Source organism: Mchenga conophoros, linkage group LG4, assembly GCF_057382185.1.
Source record: "Mchenga conophoros isolate Kocher_MC1m ecotype Shallow Benthic linkage group LG4, M_conophoros_male_GT1.1, whole genome shotgun sequence".
Lineage (NCBI taxonomy): Eukaryota > Metazoa > Chordata > Actinopteri > Cichliformes > Cichlidae > Mchenga > Mchenga conophoros.
The window spans coordinates 395,331-405,675 of NC_140529.1; the positions used below are offsets into that span (position 1 = coordinate 395,331).

A 10,345-nucleotide genomic window follows, 5' to 3' on the forward strand; every position below is an offset into this window, starting at 1 on the left:
CTCCACTGGCACCAGTTTTCCAGATTCCTAATCTCCTTCAGGTAGGCCGTCTCGTTGTTATCAGAGATCAGGCCCACCACGACGGTGTCGTCAGCAAACTTGATGATGGTGGTGGAGCTGGTAGTGGCCACACAGTCATATGTGTACAAAGAGTACAGCAGGGGGCTCAGAACACACCCCTGGGGGGCTCCAGTGCTGAGAGTGGTGGAGGCTGAGACATGTCCGCCCATCCTTACTGCCTGTGGTCTGCCAGTTAGGAAGTTGGAGATCCACTGACACATAGATGAGCTGAGTCCCAGATGCTCCAGCTTGGTGGTGAGTGTGGAGGGAATTATGGTGTTAAATGCAGAGCTGTAGTCTATGAAGAGCATTTTAACATAATTCCCCCTTCTAGTTAGGAGTTAGGATATTAGGAAATTGCTGCGGTGCTTCAGTGCAAACATACTGTTATAAATTAAGCTTAAATAGACATGAAAATAAAAATAAGAATTAAAAGTGCTAAGTAGATAGATAGATATATACATGAGTGCAGGTGGTGATCAGTGCCAAACATGGAATGATGCAGTGAACACAGCGTAGGGCCATGTGTTAGTGGTGGGAACAGTCATATCCACTCACACTCACTGACTGTTTATTACTAATCACTGTGTAACTGCTGTGAATTCACAGTAACTGCCGTCTCCTTACAAATCTTCATTAGATTAACCACACTTATACAGACTGTATATAACTACCAACTCTCCAGCCATGTTGATGGATTGCCAATATTGGCTGGAAATATTCATTTCCAGGGAAAGGACACAGGCAGATGATGCTTACAGGATGTGATGTGACAACACTAATGAAATATTGATGTGTCATATTTGTCCAAGGCGTATTTCATTGTTATGGAAAAAGAGAATATCAAAATCATGATGACCAATTGGAGTGGTGATGTCTATGACTTTGTGTATATAATTTGGAATTTTGTACAAATGTAGGCCAATAAGGAATATATGATATCATTTCATTCATTTCAAAGGTTTATTTGCATGACGCACAAACAGACACAGTTGAAAGGTACAAATGTGCATGACACGAATTCAAACGTGGTGCAGATGTGTGTCACAGGTTGATCTGGCTGTAGGCTGTGGCACTTGGCCAGAGGTGGCGCTGGTTGACTCGACTCCATGTTAGTGCACAAAGTAAACTGCTCGCTTTAGTTGTGAAGCAAAAACGCTGAAACCGGAGAAATAAAACGTGCGAGCGGAACGATAACGACGACAAGAGTCTCCCGATCGTTTACTCTTGCTGTCCTGTGAACAACATCGGCGTGGTGTTACTTGTTTGCTGTTTTCGCGATCGCGTCGCGCATGAGGATATCACCAGATAAACTCGCCACATTTTAAACATTTTGTTGTTCAACAGCATCAAGACTGACGGAGTGTGTTTGAGATAACCTCACAAGTGTCACAGATGACACATTTGGCGTTTTTTTGCTGGTTTGTCGGTAGCAGCTCCTGAAACGCAAGACTGCCACACATCTGTTCGACCAACGCCAGTTGATCTAAACGCCAGTAGATCTGGAACACCGGCGCGAAATTTGATTCCCTGGTAGCTGAATGCAGTTTACCGTTAGTGTATTAATGGTTTAATAAAATCACGTTTTTACATCCATTCCAAGGCCATTAACACACATGGGCAGCTGATAATAACGTTTAAAGGAAATATCTTGACGCCGCACTTGTTTAATATATAACAAGGGTGTCGCAGCTGGGGTTTGATAGTCGCGTTTTAAGCAATGTGGGAACTTTTTCAGCATGTAATCTGAGCTTGTAATACGGTGTTATCACTATAAGTAATCGGTCTGAAAGAACAGACGGCAGAAACTGTCGGAAATCTGGAGAAAGGAGTCACCTTAGTAGTGAATATTAACACATTACAGCATTCTAGTCTTTTTTTTCTTCCAAACTTGAAAGGGCACAAAAGCATGCTCAGACTCTGCTCTCCTGTGTCCAGTAGTCCCAAACAAACATCTAAATTTAAAAATGAAAACTTTGCATATCGAGAGGATTCACTCTAAAGATTTGGTTTATTTTATTTAATTTACTGATTTTTTTTAAATGAATATTTCTTTGAACTGAAAGAAGTTGTACAAAAGGTTTTAATGTGTGTGATATACGGTTTTTACCCATGTAAAAATGTGGTGATAAATATCCTTACATTGAATTTAGAGTTTGTACTACCATTTATCTTGCAGACAATGAGGTTGATGGTGACACAGTTGACTGCGGTCTTACTGAGACTATGGTTGCATACCTTTTCCAAGGATCCTTCAAAAAGCAGGTTAAATTCAACCAGTTTGTGTCAAGGATGAAGGAATCTTCAGTCAGTCTGACTCTACAGACTGTCTCTCCAGAAGACTGGCAACCATCTACTTCGTCAACTTCAATAAGGTATTTTCTTATTTATAATGAAGTTAGTATGTCTGAAGCATACATGTTGGCCGTTATGCACTTTTAGGATTTAGTTAATATGATCATTGTTTCTACCATATGTATTGTTACTGTAGTGTTTTATACTTCAATTCATGCAATAAAAACAAACACTTAACTGTTTTCACAGCAATGAAAATACTTTGAGACTGCCAGCCTCTTTTGAAATTCCAAGATTTCCCAAAAATCTGCAACTAAAACTGGACAACAAAGAACCGTGCCATAAAAATCCAAGGGACAGACACACAATAATCAGAGTTCTATATGAAGCTGTGGCACAGTATACTATGTAAGTTAATCAGGGTAATGTTAGCTTGTTGCTTTAGAAAAAGCTGAATCTGTCATATTGAAAATAAACGCTACATTACTAAGAAACAATAACTAACACTTGATAAAGTTTGTTTGTCAGCAGTTGCTCTAACACTTCTGTTTCTTCTGATATTACAGGTATCCCACAAATTCTGAATATGTGCAAGCTGTGAAGACGCTGGTAACGAAGTATCCTTTCCTCAAGGATCATGAGGGAAATGGTTATGTAAGTTAAATTTAAAATTAGCATAAGGTTCCTTCAAGATTACAAAGTAAAAGTGAAGCTTTTTTCGATCTTGTTTTGTTAGTAAGACAATCTGTAGCCTCTCAGTAGGTTTGTATGAAGTATGTGTTACGTAAGGCCCAAAATGGCCTCCGTACAAGAAAGTAGTAGCTCTAATATTGACCAGTAACGAACCACCACACGCACACTGTAATGGGTTACACAAGATTTATTTGTTCTTTCTCCGGGTAAAACTACTGGCTGAAGACACAACTCTGGCCAGGAATCCAAGGCCCAAAGCCACCGCGGTCAGGGTTGTTAGCCTTTTCAGGCCTGACTTCGTTCGAGGCTGGGTCTCCAGATCACATCCTGGGAGCTGGAACTTCCCCAAAACTGGTCCAGTTTCCTTGTCAGGGGCACAGAGAGTCTCCAGTCCAGTGTTTGTTTTCCTGCCTTCCAGCACATCCACTCACATCCCAATAAGAATGAGTCCTCCCTCCAACATCCTCAGTTTATTTTAAAAGCAAAACCAGGCCAGGTTAAAAATCTTTTCCATTAAAATGTGCACACTTCATCCTGGATCTTCGAGGCTTCCCTGCTTCACCAGTGTCCTACTAAAAAAAACAACGACAACCCCTACTTCCTGTTTCCTCTCCCCTTTATAGAGAAGGGCTCCAATCCTCCCCAATCAGCTGCTCCCTGTATTCAACTCCAAATAGCTGGCAGCTGGACTAGAGTAGAATCTCCACTCCCACATGGGTGTGGCCCACACCTCACATCAAACACAAAAAAACACCAAAGCATGCAATTAATACAAAACAAAATCTAAAGAAATGCCAACCCAAAAGCTTAGTGGGGGATTCTCTCCATCCTTTTCCACCATGCTATACTCTGTAACATATGTTTACTGATTCTTTGTTGGGTGTATTTTGTGTAGATTGTTTTTACAGTAACTTATGTTTCTGTTCAACAAGCACACATGGCATATGTCTTTGAGACGTAAATTCAAATCAGAGCGGGCACCACTAGTCGACAGTGAGGCAGTGAGGCGTTGTAAGGAGAAGTTTGGTTCTACGAGGAGAGGGCAGCCTAATAAATGTCAACGAACAAGTCAGAGAAATGTTTGTCAGGTTGGTGTGAGGGACACCTTGAGCTATAAAATGTTCTTGCCTCTGTTATTACATCTAAAACTAAGGATTAGGGATGCAACTGTACCTTTTTTCAAACCGAAACAATACCAATACTTGGATTAGAGCACTTGCTAATACAAAGTACCAGTGCTAATACTTCTACCTCACAAAAAATTATTAATTGGAAGGCGCTAAAAGAGGGTGAACTAGATTTAAAAAACAAAAACAAAAAAAACCCATTTTAAATATGACTCCAAAACTAAAATTTCAAGTTAACAATTAAGATTTTATGTGAAATTATTTCAGAGTTTCCATATTTTAAATATTGGTTCATGGTATCGGTTAACTTTAACCGATACGAGTTCTTTGTGATGCACAGATCGTGTCAGCTCTAATTGTATATTTAGTCTTATGTTGGGTTTCTAATCTGTTTTGACTTTCTCTTCTCACTCTTGCTTTCTTTCAAGGGACCATGCGTCCAAGGAGAGGATTTATTATCCATAGACGCCCACTTAAAGGTCATACAGTGCCAATATCAGAAGATGCAACCAGATACCATGGTGGTTCATAACCGTATGCAGCAAACGTTTGCTTGGCGGCAGAAAGAAATTGCAAATGGTATGCCTGTGGAAGATGTGTTGAAGAAGTACCCCTTCTTAGGGATGCCTACTGGTGTAAGTCAGAAAGCTGAATTGAACTTGGAAATAGCTGTCACATTTAACATGTTTATAGTAGTATATTTTATTTGCCCTTGACCTTGCTTTCTTCATCTGTCCCTCTTTCCTTTTTTTGTATGTTCATGTAACTTCTTACAGTATTGTTGTTAAATTCTATAAAAAAAATAATTATGCAGCACCATACATAATTAATATCAACTTTAGATTATTTCATTTTCATACACTGTTATTTTGTACTGAAAATGAATTTTTTACTTGTAGCTGTGCAACGAACTCAGGTGGATCCAACCAACAACGGGTAATGTAAGCCAGCGAAGGTGATTGGCCTTACACGAGGGAAAACCCCACTCTACCAGCTCTACCTTGATGCAAGAGAGGAGGCTCTCACTGATGACCTACCAGGTATTTGCTTTTTTTTTTTAACTTCAAGGCTTCCATTTTATATAATTTTTATAGGTAACTGGAAATGCCAGATAAAATGCATGGGTGATCTTGTGTTTTGTTGTTTTTTTGGCAGATCTTGACACAAGGGCTGCACTTTTATTCCTGCCATACGTCTTCAAGGAGAAACTGGATCTCTTTGTCATACTTGGAGAGGTGTGTGTATTAAAATATTTAGTCTATATAAAAGGAAAACAAATGTATCTTTTGTTAAGAGACTAAGATATTGCTTTCCTCTACCTTCTCTTTTGACTTCAAAGGTTCATCCGAAAACCCCCTATCCAACTGTTCAGCTACTTCATGAAGACTGGAAACCAGTGTTCTCCAGAAGCGCTCCAAACATTGTGAAGTTGGATGGCAGTGAAGTGTGCAGAAGCTCGTGTATTTTTGAAGGAATCATCTCTTATTTCTGCTTGTATTTTGTCTTCAACCTTGCTTATCCAAAACATCTGAAGAACACCCTGATTTTTCTCCAAAAGTACATTGTGAAAATAGATGAGGGTGAGGACCGGCCTCTGCCAATCACAGTCACCAGACAAATAAATCTTCTGTATTGACCACCATGCCTCAGCCATATCAGTGCTCCAAATGTGGCAGAAGAACCTTTAGTTTGACAAAGCTTATTCAGCACATAGGACTTATTCATTCCCATGATGCCAATTTTGATATAACCTGTGGACTCAGTGACTGCTGTTCTTCCTTCAAAAAATATGAATCTTTCAGACGACATGTGTATAGGAAACACAGAGAGCAAGTGTTGTGTCCCCATAAAGACTTAGATGAAAATGAGCAGGAGGTAGTCAGTCCACACCCAAATGAATTTGCAAATGACATAACTGAAAATATTGAAACCCCTCCATCCTGGGATGAATTTTTGATAAATTTCAGAGACAATCTTTTCAAGTTCATTCTTAAGTGCAGAGAGAAAAATTCTTTACCGGTCTCTGTTCAGGAAGAAATTGTGGAAGACGTAAATTTTCTGATGTGTTTTTTCAAGGAGAACTACGATGCTTTTATAGCATATCATTTAGAGAAAATGGGTCTTGACGTGTCTTTGTGTCCAGAGGTTAAAAATGTCCTGCATTCAAATGAATTTTTTGAGAAGGCTTCAACAGCTATTCGATCTCCTTATTTAGTCAAAGAACATTGCAAATCAAAGATCAACATGACAGAGCCTGTTCATTGCAAATTAAGAGACTCTGTGGGTCATACAGTTAGCTCGTATTCATATGTGCCTGTTGATAAGGTGCTAAAAAATTATCTTTCTCATGAAGACATAAAAGATCACATTTTTTCAAGTGGCAATTCGGAAACTGATGAATTTCTAACAGATTACTCTGATGGAGAAATCTTCAGACATCATCAATTCTTCAAGGATAACCCAAATGCACTGCGACTCCATTTTTATGAGGATGAATTTGAAGTACTTAATCCTCTAGGATCTAAATGATCCAAACACAAACTTAGTGCATTTTATTACACTGTAGGCAATTTGGACAAAAGGTACACTTCTCAGCAGAGGCACATTCATCTAGCGTTATTGGTACGCTATTCTTTCGTTAAGCGGTGTGGTTGGCATGTTATCCTTAAACCTTTGCTTGATGATTTGGAAAAACTTTCCACTGATGGCTTTACTTTTACCATTGATAAAACTGAACACACTATTCATGCTGCTCTTGCAACTTTATCTTGTGATAATTTATCAGCTCACATGATTGGTGGTTTTTCTATGTCATTTAACACTGGTAGAATTTGTCGGTATTGCATGGCTTCTTATGAAGATATGAAACAATCCTTTGAGGAAGAAAGCTTTGTTTTAAGAACATCAGAGGTTCACCAGTATCATCTTGCACGAATCCAAGAATTTCCGGATGATAAAACAATATATGGTGTAAATAGTTCATGTCCTTTTGACAGACTGAGTTATTTCAGTGTTACACAAGCTTTACCACCTGATGTAATGCATGATCTGTTGGAAGGTGTAGTTCCTCTAGTTATGAAACTAGTGATTTGTAAAGCCCACACTGAGAAGCATATTACAATTAGAGAGATCAATGAAGAATTGCAAAAAATGCCCATTGGTCAGAATGACAAAACAAACAAACCAGTACAGTTATCAGAAAGACTACAGAGTGTTGGTATTGTTGGATCAGCATCTCAAAAGTGGTGCCTGTTCAGATTGCTGCCATTTCTGATGGCAGACCGTGTGCCACCTAATTGTAAATATTGGCATGTTTTTCTTCTATGTCGTGAAATAACAGAGATTGTAATGGCTAAAAAAGTGCGAAAAGAGAATATTTTATTGTTGAAGTTGCTTGTCCATGAGTTTCTCACAAAACTGAAAAGTGTATTTGGGGATGTAATTACACCAAAGTGTCATTATTTAATCCACTATGCAAGACTGATTGAAATGTTCGGCCCTCTACGTTTGTTATGGTGTATGAGATTTGAAAGTAAGCACCAGTATTTCAAAACGTTGTCCCGCAATTGTAGAAATTTTATGAACATTGCTACAACTTTGAGCAACAGACATCAGTTCAGACAGTGCTGGGAGTTTTCTAACAAAAGTTTACTTGGTGAATTTGAAAATGTTTTTGGAAAAAGTGTGACTACACCATTTTTGTCATTACCACTGGAACTGCAACAAGCACTGACAGTCTATTGTGGCTTTTCTGAAGTTGATAGTGCTAAGAAAGCTTTCCAGCGTGTGTCAGAAGTAATTGTGAACAGTGTCAAATACTGTGTAAGAGATGTGTTTGTCATTGATGTACTGCATTCAGAGAAGATTCCTCTGTTCTGGCAAATTAAGTACATATTTAATATTGACACAATGTGGGTCTTTTGTGGAAAAATTCTCATTCCTCTGTTATATGACAACCATTTTCATTCATACAGTGTTAGAGTTGATAGTGAATGGACGTTGCTAAAACCTGGACAGGAAATTGATGTTGCAGCTTATGACACATACTCTGTTGATAACAGTTTGTATGTAACAGTTAAGCAATGTATTTAAGAAGGTAATAAATGTGACAAGTATTTTTGACTTTGTATCTTCAATTTTTCAAATCTTGAGAGGAAAAATGTAGGAAATCTGTGTTTAGATACTGAACCTTTAGAAAGACATTTTTGTACTCCTTTTAAGGGTTCTTTTTTGTACTTTATACTAAGGGTACAACTTTGCCCTTTAAAGTACAGGTTTGACATGTAAAAGGTACAAATTACAAGGGTACAAATCAGTACCCACAGTTTAGGGTACAGAACGGTACCTTAGAGGGTACCACCCCAGTGACAAGCCATTGTACCCCTATAGGTACATTTCTGTACTTTAATTTCTGAGTGTGAATGATTGATGAAGTTGAAAAGCTTAAAACTGAGCTTGACTAGGCCTTCCCCAGAGTCTCCATCAACACCACCTTTCCTCAATTCTTATGATGTATTACCACCAATTGGAATAGGCCATTAGAAGTATACTTCATCTTGTCTCCCTCTATTCTCTTTCCATCACCCCCAACCGGTCGCAGCAGATGGCCGCCCCTTCTTGAGCCTGGTTCTGCCGGAGGTTTCTTCCTAAAGGGAGTTTTTCCTCCCCACTGTCGCCCAGTGCTTGCTCAAAGGGGATCATTGGATTGTTGGGGTTTTCTGGCTTTTTCTGTAGTGTTTTCACCTTACAGTATAAAGCAGCTTGAGGAGACTGTTGTTTTGCCATGATGCTATATAATCTTAAATATAACTGAATTTTCTAAACATCTATTATAGCATCAAAGTAAAACAAAAAAACTAAAGTATACTTCAATGAAATTAATCAAAATGTCGAATCTGGCAAAAAAAAGAAAAGAAAAAAGGTTTCACCTTTAAATAAAAATCCAAATCACAAAAATTCTGATTTTTGTTGTGTGTGGGGGTTTTTGTGTGTGTTGTCAAGTATAAAAGTTTTGCACTCTGTCACGGTCTCGATGTCTGCCCGGCCGGCTCCGCAAGGTTACATATGTTTATTGTGTTGCTGCTTTCTTCCACTCGTCATTCTGCCTGGGCGGAGCTCAGGCCCACGCACCTGTCTGCAATTACGCTGCAACGTGTCCTGTCTGTATGGAGACTGAGAGCTGCCAGAGTAATAATGTAGATACAGGCCTCTTTCTCCTTCTGCTGGTGTTCATGGTTTTATTCCATTGATGTTGCTATCATTTGTAAATATATTTATTTGGTGTTATTTTATCAATTTTCTACTACTGTCGTTCATGTAATTTTTTTTGTATTTAAATATGATTTTTTTAAGTAATGCTGCGAGTTAAATAAAGGTTTCATTGAATAAAAAAAAGATTTAAAGATGACTGGTGGCGGAAGCAGAGCACAGACTGTGAGAATCTATCGCCATCGTGTGGTGCAGAGATATATTTCCATTGAATTTAGACAACGAAAGCTTGGCTCACAGAGCAGCTGCAACACGAACAAAAAACATTAAATAGCAACATATTATATTATATTATATTATATTATATTATATTATATTATATTATATTATATTATATTATATTATATTATATTATATTATAGTGCAAACAGTGCAGGCTTCAGCTCTGGGGAAGAAGCTGTTCCTCAGTTTGGGTGGATTCTGTCACTCACAGCGTTGTTAGCCCTCTTGTGCGCGCAGACTGCAACCCCCCTCCCCCGCCCCCCCACTGTGCGTTGCCCTGATATCTGCAGTGTGAGGTTGGATCGCTCATTTTCATCCTCACACTGATGCCACTTATTTCGGTCTTTGTTTGACATAAAAGGGCATATTTGTCACTTTATTGCAACTATATTTGCACTCTTGAGCTCCTTCATTCACTGACTGATTATAAAGTTATTACTTGCGTTATGTATTCATCCTTTTGAACATAATTAATGAAGCCACATGTAATCACTAAAATTTGTATTTTGGGTACAATAAGAGAGTTTCAGATGGAATGCTGTTTTGTTTAAATTTCACCAACTTGCTGATGCCCACGGTTGTGAGTGCAGCTTCTTACTGTACATGGGTGGATGGTTGTAAATCACATCACAGATGCCAAAAACCTCTCAAACCAAGCCCTCTTGCCGGTGATGCTGTGC

General features: G+C 38.7%; 1 pseudogene; it reads left to right on the forward strand.

The window, feature by feature from the left end:
- The first annotated feature begins 1,884 nt into the window (after positions 1-1,884).
- LOC146575210 (sterile alpha motif domain-containing protein 3-like) lies at positions 1,885-8,290 on the forward strand (annotated as a pseudogene).
- Positions 8,291-10,345: the final 2,055 nt, after the last annotated feature.